At 40.5% G+C, this 24,649-nt stretch overlaps 1 protein-coding gene and 1 pseudogene across 1 annotated transcript in view; one reads left to right on the forward strand and one right to left on the reverse strand.

The window, feature by feature from the left end:
- Window positions 1-24,649, forward strand: part of LOC120039782 (zinc finger protein 850-like) — a gene marked incomplete at its 3' end in the record, with an annotated part of 248,537 nt that overhangs the window by 48,024 nt on the left and 175,864 nt on the right. The window lies entirely within an intron of this gene.
- Window positions 19,467-24,649, reverse strand: part of LOC120039772 — a 45,062-nt pseudogene continuing 39,879 nt past the window's right edge.

Here is a 24,649-nt window from a genome sequence, read left to right on the forward strand (position 1 = left end):
TAAGGGGCAATCTGCCATTGGTACATATATTTTGTGCACTTAAACATTTTATTTTTTGAATTCTCTATGGTCTATATTAAAGTGCACTTATTCTAATATAACAGGCTTTTAAAATATAATATACAGTGCATCATTTCTACTTAAAATATCAGAGGTACCCAAAATGAACCCATTTTGTGGAACGGCCCTTGAACATTTGCATCACAGTGGTGGGAAAAGTACGCAATTGTCATACTTGAGTAAAAGTAAAAATACCTTTAATAGAAAATTACTCAAGTAAAAAAAAAGTGAGTCACCTAGTAAAATACTTCCTGAGTAAAAGTCTAAAATATACTTTAGTATCAAAAGTAAAAGTATATAAATAATTTCAAATTCCTTATATTAAGCAAACCAGATGGTGCCATTTTATTTTTTTTATTTTTTATTTACGGATAGCCAGGGACACACTCCAACTCTCAGACAATCTACAATTGAAACGTGTGTTTAGTGAGTCCGCCAGATCAGAGGCAGTGATGATTACCAGGGATGTTCTCTTGATTAGTGCGTGAATTGGACCATTTTCCTGTCCAGCTAAGCCTTCAAAATGTAATGAGTACTTTTGGAAGTCAGGGAAAATGTATGGAGTAAAAAGTACATCATTTTCTTTAGGAATATAGTGAGGTAAAAGTCAAATTAGTCAAAAATAGTAAGGTACAGATTCCCTGAAACTACTTAAATCCTCTACTTCCTCAATCCTCTAATCCTCACAAACCCGGGTCCGGGAGCACCCCCATCAGTAAAAAAAGCTGACTAGCATAGGCTAGCATAGCGTCACAAGTAAATAGTAGCATCTAAATATCATTAAATCACAAGTCCAAGACACCAGATGAAAGATACACATCTTGTGAATCCAGCCATTTCTGATTTTTAAAATGTTTTACAGGGAAGACACAATATGTAAATCTATTAGCTAACCACGTTAGCAAAAGACACCACTTTTTTTACTCCACCCTTGTCTTACTGCATCAGTAGCTATCACAAATTCGACCAAATAAAGATATAAATAGCCACTAACCAAGAAACACTTTCATCAGATGACAGTCTGATAACATATGCTATACAATAAATATGTTTTGTTAGAAAAATGTGCATATTTCAGGTATAAATCATAATTTACCATTGCAGCCACCACCACAACTCTCACCAAATCAACTAGAATAACTACAGAGACCATCGTGTATTAGCTAATTACTCATCATAAAACATTTCTTAAAAATACACAGCGTACAGCAAATGAAAGACACAGATCTTGTGAATCTAGCCAATATTTCAGATTTTCTAAGTGTTTTACAGCGAAAACACAATATAGCGTTATATTAGCTTACCACAATAGCAAACATCACAACAGCATTGATTCAAGTCAAAAATAGCGATAACGTATAAACCACCAAAATATATTAATTTTTTCACTAACCTTCTCAGAATTCTTCAGATGACAGTCCTATAACATCATATTACACAATGCATATAGAGTTTGTTCGAAAATGTGCATATTTACCGGCACAAATCGTTGTTATACAATGTGATTAGTGTCCAAAACTTCAAGCAATCTGCCCGGCGCCATCTTGGAGAGGCACCTATTCTAATCGAAAACTATTCATAAACTTGACTAAAAAAATACAGGTTGGACAGCAATTGAAATAAAAATTAGTTCTTAATGCAATCGCTGGGTTACATTTTTAAAATTAACGTTACTTCAAAATACAGCGTGCGATAAAGCGAGGCTGCACTGCAATTAATGGCGGCTAATGCATTTGACATTTTTCAACAGAACAACGAATTATCAGCATAAATAGTTCTTACTTTTTGATGAACTCTCATCAGAATCTTGGGAAAGGTGTCCTTTGTCCAAAAGAATCGTTGCTAGGTTGTTTAACGTCCTCTTCAACGTTGCAATTAGCAGTAAACATTGGCATTTGAGCCAGAGATACCCAACTTCCTACAACGCCACGAAAATAAATACCCGAAAATCGCAATATACTGACATAAACTGATATAATTCGGTTTAAAATAACAAGATTATGATGTCTTTAAAGCCTATATCGAATAAAAACACAGCCGGAAATGTCTAAGATCTATAACCGATGGTTCTAGTGCAATATGCCAAAGTCCTCAGTGCGTCAGAGCGAATGGGAAAAAGAACATACACGTCTTTGCCAAGTAATTTATAACCTTTGAGATCTACGTAGAGACTCCATTTCAAGTCTCGCTATTCGCTAACAACCAGGGGAAGGCGTATGCAGTGCATCTCAACCAATAGAAGACAGGCAGATTTATACACAGGTCTCAGAGCAGCTTGGAAAATTTGGCATTCTCACATACACATAGAGCAATTTTCCTAAGTCCAGTTCTGTTTCACTCACAGATATAATTCAAACGGTTTTAGAAACTAGAGAGTGTTTTCTATCCAATAGTAATAATAATATGCATATTGTACGAGCAAGAATTGAGTACGAGGCAGTTTAATTTGGGAACGTCATTATTACAAAGTGCTAACAGCTCCCCCTATTGACAAGAAGTTAACTTCTCTTAACTACCGATCCCGGATCCGGGTTTGAAAATAGACAACATACGGTGATCGCCACAAATAGTCATATTAAACATTCCTGAAAATACAAGTGTCTCACATGCTTCAAAAGCCTAGAATCTTGCTAATCCAACTGCGTTGTCAGATTTAAAAAAGGATTTACTGCGAAAGAATAGGATGCGATTATCTGAGCTCAGCGCTCCATAACAAACTACTTTTTCAACCAGCACAGGCGTAACATTATCACAGAATGCGTTGAAATAAATAGTTTACCTTTGAAGGTTTTGCTCTGTTTGCATTCCCAAGGCTCATTGTTACATACTGAATGGTCTTTTGTTCGGTTAAATCCATTTTTTATAGCCTAACACGAAACATTTTGTGAACGCTTATGTCGTTGAATTTCATTTCATTAAATTTTCGACGAAACATCCGACCTAAATACACTGACTAAACCTGACGTTATCCAGTCATGTTTGGTTTCCTTGCAATCAACTGTTTGTTTGTAACGCAACCAAACTTGATGGGTCATTTCGCGGGACGTATTGAGCCGAAAAAAACGATTGGAAGACAACGAGTAACGAGCTCATTGTGCACCAATTATATGACCACTGTCTCGTTGATTGACTGTATTTTAACCCAATGACCACTCATCGTCTTGAAATCTAGCTGGGTAGATAGTGCCATTTACCTCTGTTCATTGGCTATCAAATGGTTCTTTGTTTGAAGACCAACCCATACATGAAACGCAGGCGTAACGAGTGTCTTTTACCTTTGCGTTTAGAACGGGAAGGAACGGAAGTTATTACGCACAGCAGTATTTCGGCAACTTGCATCCTCAGCTGTTTATTTATCCAACATCATGGCAAATAAGTCAGCGAAAGCTAAATCTAAGACTAGATATACGAATGTAGACAAAATTTTAGAGGAAATTGGTCGTGAAAGTGATACAAAACTGTTTTTTGAGGAAGACTCCATTAGCGATCACTCCTATGATTCTGAAACTGAGGCCTATTTTTTGAACGGAGAGGACATTGTTTTAGACTGGTAAGTTCTTGTCACGCTAATGCCGTTGTTTGAAATTAATAATATAAAATATTATTTGCGATTGTTTTTACATTTTATTTGCAATAAAAATGTAATGAAATGTGTAAATTACACGTTGGATATTCATTGTGAGTGAGGATACATTTGTATGTATGTGAATGACCCATAGCCTATGTTTGTGTGTATATATACAGTGGGGAGAACAAGTGTTTGATACACTGCCGATTTTGCAGGTTTTCCTACTTACAAAGCATGTAGTGGTCTGTCATTTTTATCATAGGTACACTTCAACTGTGAGAGACGGAATCTAAAACAAAAATCCAGAAAATCACATTGTATGATTTTTAAGTAATTAATTTGCATTTTATTGCATGACATAAGTATTTGATACATCAGAAAAGCAGAACATAATATTTGGTACAGAACCCTTTGTTGGCAATTACAGAGATCATACGTTTCCTGTAGTTCTTGACCAGGTTTGCACACACTGCAGCAGGGATTTTGGCCCACTCCTCCATACAGACCTTCTCCGGATCCTTCAGGTTTCGGGGCTGTCGCTGGGCAATACGGACTTTCAGCTCCCTCCAAAGATTTTCTATTGGGTTCAGGTCTGGAGACTGGCTAGGCCACTCCAGGACCTTGAGATGCTTCTTACGGAGCCACTCCTTAGTTGCCCTGTCTGTGTGTTTCGGGTCGTTGTCATGCTGGAAGACCCAGCCACGACCCATCTTCAATGCTCTTACTGAGGGAAGGAGGTTGTTGGCCAAGATTTCGCGATACATGGCCCCATCCATCCTCCCCTCAATACGGTGCAGTCGTCCTGTCCCCTTTGCAGAAAAGCATCCCCAAAGAATGATGTTTCTACCTCCATGCTTCACGGTTGGGATGGTGTTCTTGGGGTTGTACTCATCCTTCTTCTTCCTCCAAACACGGCGAGTGGAGTTTAGACCAAAAAGCTCTATTTTTGTCTCATCAGACCACATGACCTTCTCCCATTCCTCCTCTGGATTATCCAGATGGTCATTGGCAAACTTCAGACGGGCCTGGACATGCGCTGGCTTGAGCAGGGGGACCTTGCGTGCACTGCAGGATTTTAATCCATGACTGCGTAGTGTGTTGCTAATGGTTTTCTTTGAGACTGTGGTCTCCGCTCTCTTCAGGTCATTGACCAGGTCTTGCCATATATTTCTGGACTGATCCCTCACCTTCCCCATGATCATTGATGCACCACGAGGTGAGATCTTGCATGGAGCCCCAGACCGAGGGTGATTGACCGTCATCTTGAACTTCCATTTTCTAATAATTGCGCCAATAGTTGTTGCATTCTCACCAAGCTGCTTGCCTATTGTCCTGTAGCCCATCCCAGCCTTGTGCAGGTCTACAATTTTATCCCTGATGTCCTTACACAGCTCTCTGGTCTTGACCATTGTGGAGAGGTTGGAGTCTGTTTGATTGAGTGTGTGGACAGGTGTCTTTTATACAGGTAACGAGTTCAAACAGGTGCAGTTAATACAGGTAATGAGTGGAGAACAGGAGGGCTTCTTAAAGTAAAACTAACAGGTCTGAGAGAGCCGGAATTCTTACTGGTTGGTAGGTGATCAAATACTTATGTCATGCAATAAAATGCAAATGAATTACTTAAAAATCATACAATGTGATTTTCTGGATTTTTGTTTTAGATTCCGTCTTTCACATTTGAAGTGTACCTATGATAAAAATGACAGACCTCTACATGCTTTGTAAGCAGGAAAACCTGCAAAATCGGCAGTGTATCAAATACTTGTTCTCCCCACTGTGTGTGTGTGTATATATATATAAAAATTGAATGGAGTAGAATGTAACAGCAAACCCATACATCTCAACAGAGCCAGCATGCTTTCTCTAATTAGGCTATATATTACGGTTAGAGGTTAGAGGGAGCATGGCCGAGGCGCGTGTGTCTGTTGCTACACCCCACCCCCACATGAAATGGCCTATTTGAGGCAGGCCCACAAAATGGCCAAAGTGAAATGGAACAGCACTTTATGTTCCCTGTACTCTATATGTTTATTATACCTGTTGATACAGGGCTCATATGTGAAACTATTCTAACTGAACATTTTCATTGACAGTGGCACTGATTCCGACTGGGAGCCCCCAGCGCCAACTTGTTCATCCAGCTGGACCCCTGCTGTCTCTGGGCCATCTACAGGTGTGAAGGCACCGACAAAGAAGCGGAAGAGGGGAAGTGTGCCACCTGCTAACAAAGGGACAGAAGGGCGTTGGCACACTGTCCTAGAAGATGATGTGGAGCCACCCCAACCAACTTTTCGGCCGAAAAGGAAGCCAGGACCTCAGGTGAACTCGACCACAACTTACAGCCCCCTTCAGCTTTTTCAGTTGTTTTTCACACAATCCGTTGTAGATTCGCTCGTGTCAAACACGAATAAGTATGGGAAGAAGAAGCAGGCAGGCAAAAAGGTAGCATGGAAGCCCATATCCATGTCAGACTTTTTCTGCTACCTTTCACTGGTCATCTACATGGGGATGGTGAAGCTGAAAAGCCTGACGGACTACTGGAAAACGTCATCACCCTACCAACTGCCTTTCCCCATGACTGTTATGTCCTGCAAAAGGTTTCTGGTTCTCTCACAGGCGCTTCATATCAGTGACCCAAAGGTTGATGAAGCGAATGACAAGAAGAGAGGCACAGCAACGTTTGATAGACTGTGCAAAATCAAACCTCTCTACTCCAGCATTGTTGAGGCCTGCAAGACGTACTTTCAGCCAGCCCAGAACGTGTCAATCGATGAGAGGATGGTAGCCTCAAAGGCCAGAATTGGCCTCAAACAATACATGCGAAACAAACCAATCAAGTGGGGTTACAAGCTGTTTGTGTTGGCTGATTCTGTGTGTGCAGAATGGAAATGTAATGGAGTTATTGGATTTTCAACTGCTAGGGAAGGGCTACAAACTGTTTGTGGATAACTTCTACACAAGCCCCACCCTGTTTGCAGACCTTAGGAAGCGGGAAGTGTGGGCTTGTGGCACCATTCGGACCAACAGTGTGGGCTTTCCGAAGACGACGGTGAACGACATGCCTGAGCGGGCTGAGCGGGGGACCATGCGATGGATCCGTGAAGATGACCTGCTTTTTGTAAAGTGGATGGATACCAGAGAGGTGGTGATGTGCACAACAATCCACAAGTCCTTCAGTGGGGATCATGTGGTCAGACGTGTTAAGGATGGTGCCGGGGTATGGACCACCAAAAATGTCCCCATTCCAGCTGCAGTAAAGGACTACAACAAGAGCATGGGAGGTGTGGACCTATCAGATGCGCTGATAGGCTATTACAATGTTCTGCATAAGACAATGAAATGGTACAAGACCTTCTTCTATCATTTCGTCGACATTGCTGTGGTGAATGCATTCATCCTACACAAGGAAATGGCTAAGAGCTGTGGAAAGCCCTTCCTCTCACAGAAAGCCTTCAGAGAGCAGCTCATCAAGGAGCTTGCTGGCTACAGCACCACGGCACCACACCCTGTCCCTTCTGCTCCTGCCACAAGTGTTCATCTGCCCAAATATATTTGTGCAGGCATGGATGTGCCTAAGGGCCAAAAGGGCACAGCGTGGAGGCGTTGCTGTGTTGTTTGCAAGATGAAGTCCCCCATCACCTGCACCACATGCTCGGTGACCCTCTGCTTTACATCAGAAAGAGACTGCTATGGCATCTGGCATCAGCAGCAGAATATTGTGTAGAGCTTTGGCAAAGTGGGTGGGGTTATATCCTTCCTGTTTGGCCCTGTCCGGGGGTCTCATCGGATGGGGCCACAGTGTCTCATGACCCCCTCCTGTCTCTGCCTCCAGTATTTATGCTGCAGTAGTTTATGTGTCGGGGGGCTAGGGTCAGTTTGTTATATCTGGAGTACTTTTCATGTCTTATCCGGTGTCCTGTGTGAATTTAAGTATGCTCTCTCTTTCTCTCCTTCTTTCTCTGAGGACCTGAGCCCCAGGACCATGCGTCAGGACCCCCTGGCATGATGACTCCTTGCTGTCCCCAGTTCACCCGGCCTTGCTGCTGTTCCAGTTTCAACTGTTCTGCCTGCGGCTATGGAACCCTAAACTGTTCATTTTTACTCTTGAGGTGCTGTCCTGTTGCACCCTCTACAACCACTGTGATCTCCACCCGGCACAGCCAGAAGAGGACTGGCCACCCCTCATAGCCTGGTTCCTCTCTAGGTTTCTTCCTAGGTTTTGCCTTTCTAGGGAGTTTTTCCTAGCCACCGTGCTTCTACACCTGCATTGCTTGCTGTTTGGGGTTTTAGGCCGGGTTTCTGTACAGCACATTGAGATATTAGCTGATGTAGGAAGGGCTATGTAAATAGATTTGATTTGATAGAGGACTGAGGGTCTTCCAAATATTGAAAGTGTGTAAATAGTTACCCATGTTATTTTGTAATTTTTTGTTTCAATTATTTCCCCCCCATTTTTCCCCCTCCATTTTTTTTTTTTGGGGGGGGGGGGGGGGGGGTGTTAGAATACCATTTTGGTATTTTGTATATAGTTATTTGTTTCAAAATGTATACCTTCACCAATTTGGCCACTTGGGTACATTTGGGCTACATGTGTAGGACACCTGGGTGACTTCATGATAAATGTCATGTAGCACACTCATTTTGGAAGTTATCATTCTGAAACTTTGCACAAGTACTGTTGCCTTGTGTTTTCCACTGAAATTGTCCCCATATTCATATCTAAATGTTTGTTTTATCTTGTTCATTTTAAAGATGATGATACAACAATTAAAAAGAAAAAACATATTGTTTTTTCATTGTATTATCTAAACCAGATCTATTGTGTTATATTCTCCTACATTCAATTCACATTTACACAAACTTCAGAGTGTTTTCTTTCAAATGGTACCAAGAATATGCATATCCTTGCTCCTGGGCCTGAGCTAGAGACAGTTAGATTTGGGTATGTCTTCAGGTGGAAATTGAAAGAAGGGGGGGGTAGTTCTAAGAGGTTTTAATCACTAACCTTTGATGATCTTCATCAGATGACACTCATAGGACTTCATGTTACACAATACATGTATGTTTTGTTCGGTAAAGTTCATATTTATATCCAAAAATCTGAGTTTCGGCGGGACGCTACTGTCTCACTTGGCCAAAAGCCAGAGAAAATGCAGAGCTTACTATAAAAATCTAACTTTCATTAAATCACACATGAAAGATACCAAATTAAAGCTACACTGGTTGTGAATCCAGCCAACATGTCAGAATTCAAATAGGCTTTTCGGCGAAAGCAAACAATGCTATTGTCTGAGGATAGCACCATTGTAAACAAAGAAAGAGAAGCATAATTCAACCCTGTAGGCGCGACACAAAACGCAGAAATAAAAATATAATTCATGTTACCTTTGACGAGCTTCTGTTGTTGGCACTCCAATATGTCCCATAAACATCACAAATGGTCCTTTTTTTCGATTAATTCCATCGATATATATCCAAAATGTCCATTTATTTGGCGCGTTTGATCCAGAAAAATACCGGTTCCAATTTGTGAAACGTGACTACAAAATATCTCAAAGGTTACCTGTAAACTTTGGCAAAAAATGTCAAACTACTTTTGTAATACACCTTTTGGTATTTTTTAACGTAAATAATCGATAAAATTGAAGACGGGATGATCTGTGTTCAATACAGGATTAAAACCAACTGTAGCTAGCTTTCTGGTCACGCGCTTCTAACAAACAGGACACTTCGAGTGACCCTCCTTCAAGATGGCCGTACTTCTTCATTACACAAAGGAATAACCTCAACCAATTTCTAAAGACTGTTGACATCCAGTGGAAGCGGTATGAACTGCAAGAAGGTCCCTTAGAAATCTGGTGTCCCAATGAAACCTCATTGAAAAGACAGTGACCTCAAAATCAATCTGAATGGTTTGTCCTCAGGGTTTCACCTGCTAAATAAGTTCTGTTATACTCACAGACATGATTCAAACCGTTTTAGAAACTTCACAGTTTTTTTCTATCCAAATCTACTAATAATATGCATATCTTCTGGGGATGAGTAGCTGGCAGTATAATTTGGGCATGCTTTTCATCCAAAATTCCGAATGCTTCCCCCTACCCAAGAGAAGTTAACTGCCTTGTTCAGGGGCAGAATTTCAAAGTAACCAGATCTGTGTTTACTGCCCCATAGGAGGCATTTTGCCATGCTGTCATTATAAATACGAAATTGTTCTGAGGCTGCTGTTCATGCTGGGAAAGTTGATTGAAGTATGGTCAACTAAGAAAACTATCATTTCTATAGTAGATTTTGATCACACAATATACATTGGACATACACAGAAGTAAATGCCACACCTTCTTATTCAATGTCATTCATTTCACTACTTTCACAGAAAGTTATGCTACACTGCCTACAGGAAGTTATGCTACACTGCCTAAAGGAAGCTATGCTACACTGCCTACAGGAAGTTCTGCTACACTGCCTACAGGAAGTTATGCTACACTGCCTACAGGAAGTTATGCTATCGTATATCTTCATTCCTACAGCCTTCAGTCAGGTAGGAAGTAGCAGCGAAGTCCTATTACCAGTCAGATAGGAAGTAGCAGTGAAGTCCTATTACCAGTCAGATAGGAAGTAGCAGTGAAGTCCTATTACCAGTCAGATAGGAAGTAGCAGTGAAGTCCTATTACCAGTCAGATAGGAAGTAGCAGTGAAGTCCTATTACCAGTCAGATAGGAAGTAGCAGTGAAGTCCTATTACCAGTCAGGTAGGAAGTAGCCGTGAAGTCCTACTACCAGTCAGGTAGGAAGTAACAGTGTCAACACTGCCAAGTGGCTGGGATGTCCTCCACTGAGTCCACAGTCCTCTGCACCATAAACACCATCTGTTGTCTGCACACCTCTGACCAGATCAAATCAAATGTTATTGGTCTCATACACATATTTCTCTGATGTCATCCCTGTTGTATTGAAACAGTGCTGTAATATCTAACAATACAAATCAATACATGCAAATCCCCACAATTTATTTCAAGGATGAAGAAATATAGAAATAGTAGAACGAGCAATGTCAGAGTCTGGAATATAAATATATATACAGTTAGTTTACAATGTATATGATGGTGTGCATAGACATTATGGACTGTATATGAATAGAAAAGGTGTGTACAGTAGTAGTTATATAGGATGAGCCTTGACTAGAATACAGGGTGGAGTACTGGGTGGTAGACGGCAGTGTAACAGTGACTAAAGTTCAGGGCAGGATACTGTGCGGAGGCTGGCTAGAGGTGACTATTTATCAGTCTGATGACCTGGAGATAGACCACACATTAACCACACAATAAGCATTGTGGTGGCAGCATCATGTTATGGGTATGCTTGTCACCAGCAGGGACTGGGGAGTTTATCAGGATCAAAATAAATATGAAAGGAGCAAAGCCCAGGTAAAAAGTTTGAGGAAAACCCACCTCAGTCTTCTGAGAACCTGTTTCCATCACACCTGTTGTGAGTTTTTTTTATAAGGTATGACTTTACTCACATAACATTTTGGATGGTTAACTTCTTGCCACTAGGGGGGTGCCATTTCGACATAGTCCAAATTCGTCTCCAAATTAAACTGCCTCGTACTCAATTCTTGCTCGTACAATATGCATATTATTATTACTATTGGATAGAAAACACTCTCTAGTTTCTAAAACCGTTTGAATTATGTCTGTGGGTGAAACAGAACTCGACTTAGAGCAATTTTCCTATGTGTATGTCAGAATTCAGAATTGTACTGGCTGTTCTGAGATCTGTATTTTAATTTGCCTGTCCTCTATTGGTTGAGATGCACTGCATGTCAGTCCCCTGGGTGTCAGCGAATAGGGAGACTTGAAATGGACTTTCTGCGTCATTCCCAAAGGTTATAAAGTGATTGGAATCACGGTGGCCATTCTTTTGGATCTTCGCTCTGGCGCAAAGAGGCGCTTTGCCTATCGTTGTGGAAGCTCTGGTTTTAGCTCCTTAGATAATTCCGGTCATGTTTTTATTCGATATAAGCTTTGAAGACATCATAATCTTGTTATTTTGAACCAAATTATTTCAGTTTATATCAGTTTATTGCGATTTTCTGGCATTTCTTTCTGACGCACTTTCAAGAGTTGGACACTTTGCCTGTACATGCCGAACGTTAGTGGGCATTTCGACCGGACAAGAGGACATCTTTCGACCAAAAGACGATTAGACCGGAGAAAGGACACATTGCCCAAGATTCTGATGGAAGCTCAGCTAACAGTAAGAACTATTTATGCTGATAAATCGTTGTTCTGTTGAAAAATGTTAAACGCATAAGCTGGCATTTTTTTGGGGGTAGCTTCGCTTTGGCGCAACTTGTATTGCGCAGTAAGTTTAATTTTAAAAATGTAATTCAGCGATTGCATTAAGAACTAATTTGTCTTTCAAATGCTGTCCACGCTGTATTTTTTAGTCAAGTTTATGATTATTTAATGATTAGACTAAGTCACTCTCCAAGATGGCGCCCGACATTTTCTGCCCAGTTTAGCTACTTTTCTCATTGTATAACCACGATTTTTGTGGCTAAATATGCACATTTTCGAACAAACTCTATATGTATGTTGTAATATGATGTTACAGGAGTGTCATCGGAAGAATTCTGAGAAGGTTAGTGAAAAAATTAATATATTTTGGTGGCGATAAAGTTATCGGTCTTTTTGCCATGATTCAATGCTGGGGTAATGTTTGCACATGTGGTATGCTAATATAACGATTTATTGTGTTTTCGCTGTAAAACACTTAGAAAATCTGAAATATTGCCTGGATTCACAAGATCTGTGTCTTTCAAATACTGTACGCTGTGTATTTTTAAGAAATGTTTTAGGATGAGTATTTTGGTAATTGACGTCGGTCTCTGTAATTATTCCGGCTGCTTCCAACGCTATTTCAGATTGCAGCTGCAATGTAGAACTGTGATTTATACCTGAAAAATGCACATTTTTCTAAAAAAACATATGCTATACCATAAATATGTTATCAGACTGTCATCTTATGAAGTTGTTTCTTGGTTAGTGGCTATATATATCTTTATTTAGTCGAATTAGTGATAGCTACTGATGGAGTAAAAAACTGGTGGAGTAAAAAAAAGTTGTGTCTTTTGCTATGGTGGTTAGCTAATAGATTTACATATTGTGTCTTCCCTGTAAAACATTTTAAAAATCAGAAATGATGGCTGGATTCACAAGATCTGTATCTTTCATCTGGTGTCTTGGACTTGTGATTTCATGAACATTTGATTATATGATATCCCTGTAGCTGTAGGCTAGGCTATGCTAGTCAGCTTTTGTAAAGGGGGTGCTCCCGGATCCGGGTTTGGTAGCAATGAAAGGTTAATCAAGCAAAATACAGCCTAATTTTTTCCCCCTCAGGAAGCTCCGGTAAACAGTGGTTGTATTACACTGCTGCCACCACCAGTCCTGGAGGGCATTTTTACTTTGTTGATAGCTAGCTGCTGTGTGGACAAAGACGTAGCAGCTAGCTAACTGGCTACCGATCAAACCTATTGTGTGTATTGAACATTCATATTGGACAGCCTTACCTATAGAATAGTACCACCACGATCAGCCCATTCTCTTCCTGACGTCAAATGGAAACAATGGAGCAAATGTATCACATGTAAATATCACTTGATTATCAGAGGAGTAAACTATGAAGCCAGCAAGAACTACTCAGACATTCTAAATATCACTTGATTATCAGAGGGGTGTATTATGACATCAGATAGAACTACTCAGACATTCCAAATATCACTTGATTATCACAGGAGTGTATTATGATATCAGAACTACTCAGACATTCCAAATCAGGCTTCATCCATATCATGAAGGTGGATATTGATCCAACCATTTCTAAAGTAATGACGGGGCTGATGGAAACAGGATATGCCTGTACACTTTTATAAATGCAGACAGATGTTAGTTCGTTTGACATGGTGGGGTCTTTTTGTGTCAGTAAAAATGTATAAGTGAGAAATGGAGGTGGAAACTCCTTTATGAGCAAATATGTATATAATAAACATCACATCTTAGTTAACTTGGACTCAAGTGATGATATGTTGTGTGGTCCTCCCTCTACGACTTGGGAAACCATGTAGTTTATTAGGCTACAGATGAAATAAGTAATGAACTTCACAGGGTGGTGAAACTGCATGTGATGAGCTTGATGCTCCTTTCCAATACATTTGGATGGTCTTATTCTGGTGACATGATGATTGATGCTTGGTTGCCATTTGACAAATAATATTGCTCTCATCCATAATAATCTCATTGTGTATGTAGCCTACCATCACTGTATATGTGAGCTGCTGACTACAGTGCACGGGACAAGAGGACATTTTCTATTTCACGCAACAGTTTGACCCCTGGAAAGTAAAACAAAGAACTCTTCATTGAGACAATGATAAACAGCAATCTGTGGGAGAGTTGTGGTGGATATTATAAAATAAGGATCTGCTGGAGTCCAAGTCAAACCAAGATTCTTTATTTCTGAGCTCAGAGAGAATAACAGTTACACAGCGCAGTGTAGACAGTTTGAATTCCTGAAGCATTGGGTGATGAGCACATATCTTTATAGTTTCCTGTTCCTGGGAGGGACTTTATTCATACAAGGATGCAGGTGCAGCTGGTTTGCAACACAGGATGATACTCCCAGGAACAGGAGATTATAATAGGTCAGTTTCACAAGGTTAGTCTGTGGTGGTTAATTTCTGTATTACCAAATGAGAGACAAACTTCACACACTAATCAGAGTTATACTTAAAAACTTCACACACCAATCAGAGTTATACTTAAACTACATCTTTAATAATAAGATCTTTGCAATGACTTTCAACAATTCACTATTTCTAATGAACCGTTGAGAGTGGCAACACAATGGCTACTGAGATCTTTTATAGCAAAGATCCACCCCCTAGTCGACATAAACCACATATATTAGGAACAGTTCACAAAGTGAGACTTTATAATGAGAAAGGAGTATCCCGTAGCCAGAGAGCATTCTCTATAATTTATCATTCAGTTTGGTCCCTAAGACGAGGTTCTAATCTCGTTCCTGGTACTTCATAGCACAAAAACACCAACTCATCCAATGGCATAACTCAATTGTCAACTCTAGATACCCCCATCTCAAGTAAAACCCCTTCTTGACCCCACTCCTGGACACGCTCACTGAGGGGAGTGAGCCTCTAGGTCATACACTATCCCAGGATAAGTGCAACATCAGAGAGGACATACAATGGTTCCAGACACTGCCATACACCTCCCCCCAATGCCAAAGGAGGGAGTGACTTGCGCACAGACATTGTGGAAACCAGTAATTGGTTCCCCATTAATCACACCATCCCTTCACATAGTTTAACAGATACATTCACATATGAAGACAATGTTCCCTCCTGTCCTCTTCCCTTCCTGATATTCTGCATAGCACCAGGGACATGTGAAAGACAAGCCTGACCTCTCCCCTCTCTGGGACCCAGGTGACTGAGCCCCAGCTGAGGGAAGAAGTGCAACTGCCATCACCAGAGTCCGAAGGGATACATTCTAATAACAAGTATATCACCTCAGCATATTATGCAGATAAGAGATCTTAATTATCTATGTTACCCAACTAATTCTGATTCATCCACCACAAGTCACATACTCAGATATGTGGACACATACAATTAACATTTTCTATTACAGAGTCTGTGAACATTTTCATTTCATTAAATCATCAGTGGGCCAACATTGCAAATGTAAACAACGGAACAAATGCATCACATCCAAATATCACTTGATTATCTGCAGTGCTGGAGGAATGACACACAGATAAACACACACACAGTGTCAGAGTTTAAAAAAGGACCATTTAAAACAGAAGGAATCTGACCTACTCTATATTCAAACTCCATATTCAATTCATGTTTTCTAATAAAAACATACAAATATATGTTTTAGTATACTTTGTACAATTCAAGTTCATATGGTAAAAACAGGTAATCATTATCAGTCAACAATATAAGACAGCAAGTCCCCTGTGTGTATTCTCTCATGCCATTTCAGCTCCCCCGGCTCGTCAAAACCCTTTCCACACTGGGAGCAGTAGTAAGCCTTCTCCCCTGTGTGTATTCTCTCGTGGTAAGCCTTCTCCCCTGTGTGTATTCTCTCGTGTCGATTCAGGTTCCCTAAATCGTTAAAACTCTTTCCACACTGGGAGCAGTGGTAAGGCTTCTCCCCTCTGTGTATTCTCTCATGTTCATTCAGATGACCTTTCCGGTTAAACCGCTTTCCACACTGGGAGCAGTGGTAAGGCTTCTCCCCTCTGTGTATTCTCTCATGTTCATTCAGATGACCTTTCTGGTTAAACCGCTTTCCACACTGGGAGCAGTGGTAAGGCTTCTCCCCTGTGTGTATTCTCTTGTGTTGTTTCAGGTCCCATAATCGGTTCCATCCCTTTCCACAGTGGGAGCACTGGTGTCGTCTTGCTGGTTTGGACATCCCTGGCTCTGGTTTCTCTGAGTCTGGTCTTTCTCCTGCCAAAGACAGTGTGTTTTTAAAAAATAGAGACCTGAATGAAACCTCCACATGATAAACCAACCTTGCTATGAGGGCAAATCCTAATCAGATCCCTCAATAACCTGAGGCCAGTTTTAACAATCTTAGTGTGATTTTAAAATAAATGTAGAGCTTCCTGGTAATTACTGATATGTTTACATTTCTTATTTTACTCATCCTGTTTTACCAGTCCGAACACAAAAAACTAAACAGTTCTAGGACACAGATGTCGCTGGATTCCAATTGAGCAGGTGGTTCTAAATATATAACTTTCATAGCTGTTCTAAATATATAACTTTCATAGCTGTATGATACAGAATGCGACCTACACACTTCCTTAACCTGTGTAGGACAGGGGTTCCTCTAGCGCCACTCCTCCCACATTCCACTGAAAAGGCAGAGCGCGAAATTCAAAAAATATATTTTTTTAATATTTAACTTTCACACATTAACAAGTCCAATACAGCCAATGAAAGATAAACATCTTGTGAATCCAGCCAACATGTCCGATTTTTAAAATGTTTTACAGCGAAAACACCACGTATATTTATGTTAGCTCACCACCAAATACAAATATAAAAGCACAGACATTTTTCAGAGACCAAATTGAAATACCTAAATACTCATCATAAAACATTTATGAAAAATACATGGTGTACAGCAAATTAAAGACAAACATCTTGTGAATCCAGCCAATATTTTCCGATATTTCCGATTCAACAGCGAAAACACAATATAGCATTATATTAGCTTACCACAATAGCCAGAAACACAAGACATTTACCAGCAGCAAAAGCTAGCGATCGTAACAAACCAGCAAAAAATATATAATTTTTGACTAACCTCGACAAGCTTCATCAGATGACAGTCCTATAACATCAGGTTATACATACACTTATGTTTTGTTCGAAAATGTGCATATTTAGAGCTGAAATCAGTGGTTATACATTGTGCTAACGTAGCATCTTTTTCCCAGAAAGTCCGGATATTTTTAGGACACTCACCTATTCTGACCAAATAACTATTCATAAACGTTACGAAAAAAGACATGTTGTATAGGAAATTATAGATACACTAGTTCTTAATGCAATCGCCGTGTTAGAATTCTAAAAATAACTTCATTACGACATCCAGCTTACGTTATGGCGAGAGAGTGCCCAAAATCTGGGCGCAAACTAATAGTACACATGTACGACAGATATATGAAATAGCATCATAAAATGGGTCCTACTTTTGATGATCTTCCATCAGAATGTTGTACAATGGGTCCTTTGTCGGGAACAATCGTTGTTTGGTTTTAGAATGTCCTCTTCTGCAGTCAATTAGCACGGAAAGCTAGCAAAGTGGCGCGAAGCTCTCCTTCGTGAACAAGCGCAGACAAAGCAACACGCCTAACGTCCCGAAAAAATTTCAATAATCTAATAAAACTATATTGAAAAAACATACTTTACGATGATATTGTCACATTTATCAAATAAAATCAAAGCCGGAGATATTAGTCGTCTATAACGACAGCTTTTCAGAAGGCAATACCAGGTCCCTTCTTGCGCGCTCCAGAAAACAGGAAACTGGTGTCACGTCATGCCAAGAGCTTTTATTCGACCTCAGATCAAGTTATACACTCCATTTCTTCTCTCACTGCCTGTTGACATCTAGTGGAAGGCGTATGAAGTGCATGTATACTAATATATATCAAGCACATTTATAGGCAAGCCCTAGAACAGAGCCTCGATTTGAGATTTTTCACTTTCTGACAGGAAGTTTGCTGCAAAATGAGTTCTGTTTTACTCACAGATATAATTAAAACGGTTTTAGAAACTTGAGTGTTTTCTATCCAATAGTAATAATAATATGCATATTGTACGAGCAAGAATAGAGTACGAGGCCGTTTAAATTGGGCATGACTTTTCCCCAAAGTGTAAATAGCGCCCTCTATCCTCAACAGGTTAAACATAAAATAAGTAAAGAAGTAATTTTGTGTGGAAGTCTAAAACTTGTTTTTACGTCGAAGACACAAAGCACATCAAAAAATTCTCCCCGTTGTCTAAAGTGTTCGACACCTGCTGTTTAAATGGCCCAATTTCTTATTTAGACATTCACAGGTTTTCAACATGTTGACTATCGCTGAAGTCATATATTGAGTAAAGTAAAAAATAAGTTGAAATATTTTTCCTAAAACTAAAAGTTACTACAATAAACAAAAATATAATTGCAACATGTAAAGTGTTGGATGTTTCATGAGCTAAAAAAAAAGAATGCAGAATTTTTTACATCCCTGTTGGTTAACATTTATTCTTTGCCAAGATAATTCATCCACCTGACAGGTGTGGCATATCAAGAAGCTGACTGAACAGCATGATCATTACACAGGTGCACCTTGTGCTGGGGACAATAAAAGGCCACTCTACAATGTGCAGTTTTATCACAACACAATGCCACAGATGTCTCAAGTTTTGAGGGAGTGTGCAATTGGTATGCTGACTGCAGGAATATCCACTGGAGCTGTTACCAGATAATTGAATGTTAAATTCTCTACCAGAAGCCGCCTCCAACGTCGTTTTAGAGAATTTGGCAGTACATCCAACTGGCCTCACAACCACAGACCACATATAACGCCGCCAGCCAAGGACCTCCACATCGTCTGAGACCAGCCACCCGACTTGTATTTCTCTTTGTAATGAAGCCCTTTTGTGGGGAAAACCTAATTCTGATTGGCTGGGCCTGGCTCCGCAATGGGTGGGCGTATGCCCTCCAGGGCCCACCAATGGCTGCGCCCCTGCCCAGTCATGTAAAGTCCATAGATTAGTGCCTAATTTATTTATTTACAATGACTGACTTATATGAACTGTAAATCGTTGAAATTGTTGTTTATATTTTGGTTCAGTATACACACACGTGCATTCGTTAAGTATTCAGACCCCTTCACCTTTTCCAAATGTTGTTATATTTCAGCATTATTCTAAAATTGATTCAATTGTTTTCCCCCCCAATGTAAACAATGGAGCAAATGCATCACATCCAAATATCACTGTACTATCTGTAGTGCTGGAGGAATGACACACCCAGATAAACACACACACAGTCAGAGTTTAAAAAAGGACCACATGGAATCTGATCTACTCTATATTCAAACTGACAGACTCCATATTCACTTCATGTTTTCTCGTAAAAACATACAAATATATGTTTAAGACTACTTTGTACAATTCCATTTCATATGGTATAAACAAGTAAACACATTCTCAGTCAACAATATAAGACAATGGGAGCACTGTGTATGTTCTCTGATGAATTTTAAGTCAATGTGATGTGAAACATGAGTTTACACACGAGGAGAAGTAATTATTCTCCCGTGTGGATTCTCACATGACGTTTAAGTGACCGTGATGAGTAATATGTCTTCCCACAGACGGAGCATTTGCAAGGGTTCTCCCCTGTGTGCAGTCTCATGTGTTCTTTCAGCTTTCCTGAATGGTTAAAACGCTTTCCGCAGTGGGAGCAGTGGTAAGGCTTCTCCCCTGTGTGTATTCGCTTATGAGCGTTCAGGTTTCCTGACTCTCTAAAACTCTTTCCACAATGGGAGCAGTGGTAAGGCTTCTCCCCTGTGTGTATTCGCTCATGAGATTTCATGTTTCCTAACTTGTTAAAACTCTTTCCACACTGGGCGCAATGGTGTGGCTTCGCTCCTGTGTGTATCCTCTCATGTCTTTTCAGGCTTCCTAATCTGGTAAACCTAGTTCCACACTGGGAGCAGTGTTAAGGCAACTCCCCTGTGTGTATTCGCTCATGAGCTTTCAGGCTTCCTAACTGGTTAAAACTCTTTCCACATTGGGAGCAGAGGTGTCGTCTTGCTGGTTTGGACATCTTTGGTTCCTCGAAGTTTGGTTTTCCTCCTGCCAAAGACAGTGTTTAATTAAAGAGAGACCTGAATGAAACCTCTTCATGATAATGCTGCCTTGTATGAGGTGTCATGACCGTACCGATTATCTCTCACCCCCAACTTAGGAGAGATCTAGGGGTATGAAGATGTGGGGGTTTTATGACCCCTCACGCCCATTGTAAATCTTAGGCAACAGACAAAATTATTTTGTCCTCTCACTATGGAGAACCGGCCTCAGAACATTAAACATGGAATAAATGGACTTTGGAACAATGGTTTCCGTCAGCCACAATGGTGGTAATGACGATAGATGGAATATGAAAATTAATGTAATTTTTGTTTTGTTATTAAAGGTTAAAGGACGACGTCATTATGAAAACATTGTAACTTTAAGAGTTTTCCTAGTATATGCTTGATGTTTATACATTGTACGTTGTGTGGAAAATGTTCAAATCAAAGAGAATGTTTTGGTAAAGATGAAATGTGAAGTTAGTTGTCTAAAATTGGATTGAGTAAAATCTAGACCTTGCCTCATAACTTGGTACACCCAGAGAATTGCCCTAAAGGCGGTGACGCCCACGTCTGACCCGAGGGTATAAGACATGTGAGTTAAGAATTAACATATCAGACTAAGTGACCCGAGCTGCAGCAAAGGTCTGAGTAGTCAACGAACCCAAAACGCAACACGAGGTTGAAGACAAAGGAATCCTTTTCTTCTCATGCTATGGATGAATAGCTGCGTCTAAGCGGGTGAATTCAAGCCGGACCACCCGGTCTCCACCCCCCATCGAATCGTGGTATCTACACTGTTTTCATTCCTACGCTGTGAGCCCTGAGCTACAGGGCTGGTTGTCCTCAGAAGAACCCTTTCAGAACAAGGGTGAGGAATCAGACCACTAAGCAAAAAGGACACTGACATCGTGAGGACAACCAAAGAGTTGCACCAGAGAAGTGCGTCATTTCTTGAAGCCTAAACGGCCCACGCGGAGAGACCCACAGCGGAGACCTTCAACACGTAATTACATCATTATATTCTGACCCATAAGTGCGGCAGTTCGGGGCAAGGTTAGGGTTCAAATAAGCATAGCTGTCAAATGCACCCAAAGGGATATTTCTCTCGTGTACCTTCACATTTACACAAACTTCAGAGTGTTTTTTTTCAAATGGTACCAAGAATATGCATATCCTTGCTCCTGGGCCTGAGCTAGAGGCAGTTAGATTTGGGTATGTCTTCAGGTGGAAATTGAAGGGGGGGGGGGTAGCTGTAAGATTAATAGCTTTTGGGTTAATTCCATACCAATTGTGTAGCAAGATACATATATACCATTAATAGCTATAGGCAGGACTGGTGGGAGAAGCGTGTGTGTGTCGTTCCATTTCACCCAGATACTGATCGGGAGAGAACCACCCCTGTGGTACATCTGACGAAAGCCAGTGTGTCAGAGGGTCTAATGAATGCTACGAGCTAGGGCATATGTACCAGCCGATGCAGACATTCTTAGAATAATACTAGTGGCCCAACTAGTAGGTCGCTTTCAGGAGTGATCTGACTCGGTCATAAGCAATTCCTAGAGCAGAGGACATATGAGCCAGCCATTACGGAAATTTGAGTAGGTATATTAGTTTAACCGAAGCGAAGCCATTATCTTTCTACCTCTCGTATTTAGTCACGTGAAGAGTTTAGGGGTTGAACGTGAGACGTCACCTAGTAAACCCGTTCCCTTGTTGGGGGGAACTTCCCTTGCGTGTCGAAGTGGAAACCCCGCGCAAGGAAAGCTAAGCATTGCGCCAGATGCTAAGCTAACAAAGGGGAGCAGCCATTTTTGTTTTCCCCTTTGTTCATAGTGAATTCCCGCGCCGGGCGGGAATCATGTGAGATCTCAGCTTGCGCTATCAGTAACCTCTGGCGAAGAATCGGCAGTCATTTTTCATGAAATAATTCAGGTTACGCTGTAGGATATCAATCCAGTCTCAACTGATTGGATATCATTGTCTCATTCAATTTAATACATACATTAAATTGATACACTACCTTTCCAGGTTGGTTATTGGAATAATACACAAACTAATGTCTTCTAACCAATGAGACATAGTTAAACTTTTCAACGTTAATGAAGCAATACAGACCACATTGAAGTGTCTGGAGTTTAGTTTGTGTGTTCTAGAGTCTTGTAAAGATAGGGGGGTTGACTGGGACAGGCAATGTAACATCCATAATGTTTTTAGGAAAAGTTTTTGTAAAACAAGCACCTTACATCAGATCATCTTGAAACTTTCTCTCTAAAGCTAACTTTCATCAAGGTTTTATATGTTCTATTGGTTTCTCTCTTCATTGGCAGAATCCTTTTTCAGTGTTATATTCATAACATCCATATCCACCAGTCTATCTTCCTGTCAACTAACAGAACTCTGCTGGTTGTCCTGGTAACAGATACCAGTCTATCTTCCTGTCAACTAACAGAACTCTGCTGGTTGTCCTGGTAACAGATACCAGTGGGCAGATCTATTGTATTTGTTCAAACTAAACTACAGCACTTACTTTGATGAGTCAAATCTGATCCTTTCTTCTCTTCTCCTCCTCTCACAGTTCCACTCAGCCCCGTTGTTTTCCTGCAGTCCACCAGCAGCACAGACAACCTCTTTATACCCAGCAGTGAGGCGCTACCGGGAGAAGCACGACACGGGGACTCCGGGAGGGAGGAAGGGCTAGCGTTGTCCTGGTAACCATAAAGAGGGGACACAGACACATATCATTATGGATGCTGATGTCACTGTTGTCATAAAGTGCTTTACAGAAACCCAGCCCAGACCCCAATAGAGCAAGCTGTATGCTAGACCAGACCAAGCTGTACCATCTGGTGTTCTGATCTGGAGAGACTCTTCTCTGACTCGTCAGCATCAGGATGTTGTTGAGGCTCTCCAGAGGATCCAGGATAGTCATGTCTCTCTCCTGTGTGAATGAGAACATCAAACAGATAGTGAACTTACGACCGTCTATTATAATCATAGGGTCTTACAAGAGGCATTAATCTCTCTAAACAGCCTAAAATGCAAATGTTAAAGGGTCGTTACACTAAATGGGTGCCTTTTGCATCCCTTTGATATTTTAAGTATAAATTATGCTCCAACTTTGCATTTTAAAAGCCTGTTATACTAGTTACATGGATAAATTACATGGATAATTTAATAAATCTAATTTAAAAGTCCCCAAAATATATGTACCAATGGCAGATTAAAACTAACAAAGGCAGATGGCCCCTTTAACAATTCCTACAGTACTGAACAACATATTCAAGTGTAGAACTTCAGTAGAATGCCCCTTAAAATCCCCACATTAGTTAAACTAACGGCATAGTGTGTGACTCTGTTTTTAAGACAGTACTCACTGGAGTTAATCTGATATTCTGTCTCCTCCTCTTTCACTCCCAAGACGTCTTCCTCCTTCACCTTTATTGAGATAGCATCCTCTTCCTCTCTAAAAGGTTCTTCCTCTGTTTCCTCTATATCATCCTCTTCTTCTTTCACGACAATGTTCAGCCTCAGAGCTTCATTCTGCATACAGCAGACATCTTCTTTAACGGGGGATGAGTAGTTTAGTGAGCTCATGGTCTGGGATGTTAGAATTAGCGACTAGCCTAACGCTAGGCTCAGTATCAATGTTTAACAACTTTGCAAATTGAACAAGCAAATTAGGTTAAAGTTAACCAGTTGATACGTCAACAGAACTGCGTTTACAACACTGTGATTAGCTAATGTACATTAACATGGTCTAAAGCGTCAATCTTTCAGTTTTATGTTGGCTAGCAAGCTACCGAGGCGGTTGAAAGAGTAGCCGCGTTGTTGTTCCTGAAGAAGTGTCCCGTCCAGTAAATTACACGTCAAGCAAGAAGCATCACATGAAAGACGCATATCGCCATCTGCTGGCTGGAGTGGGTAACGCAGTTTGGAAACAATAGTTACTACACTTTCTGTATTGGAAAAAAACGTCATAATAATTTAACAATAAGCTGATATATTGTAAATGATGAATACATACTTCTATTCCTTTTTCACATTAGTTTTTATCTAGATGTGACGGTACTATTTCCTTAAAGCTACGCTCTTTAAGACACAAATCATCCTGTAAGGCATTTTAGGCCTTGAGACAAATGAGACATGGCTTGTGTATGTGTGCCATTCAGACGGTGAATGGGGAAAACAAAATATTTAAGTGTCTTTGAACGGGGGATGGTAGTAGGTCCCAGGCTCCGGTTTGTGTCAAGAACTGCAACGCTGCTGGGGTTTTCCAGCTCAACCATTTCCCATGTGTACCAAGAATCATCCACCACCCAAACAGTGCCGTTTAAGATGAGGCAGAACGATTTGTTTTTTATGAGCATGGCCTTAATTCTATTACAGCATATTAGATGACTGTCATTCATATTCCATTCACCCTGTTCAATGTAACAGCAATAGGTTTCGGCTACTACATGATACTAGAATTTTCCCTATACCCATCATGAGATTGCTACAACCTAGCCTATGAATGAAAGTTTAGAACGTAGGTGCACACAGGTCGAGATACGTTTTTTAG

Source organism: Salvelinus namaycush, unplaced genomic scaffold (assembly GCF_016432855.1).
Source record: "Salvelinus namaycush isolate Seneca unplaced genomic scaffold, SaNama_1.0 Scaffold3, whole genome shotgun sequence".
Classification (NCBI taxonomy): domain Eukaryota; kingdom Metazoa; phylum Chordata; class Actinopteri; order Salmoniformes; family Salmonidae; genus Salvelinus; species Salvelinus namaycush.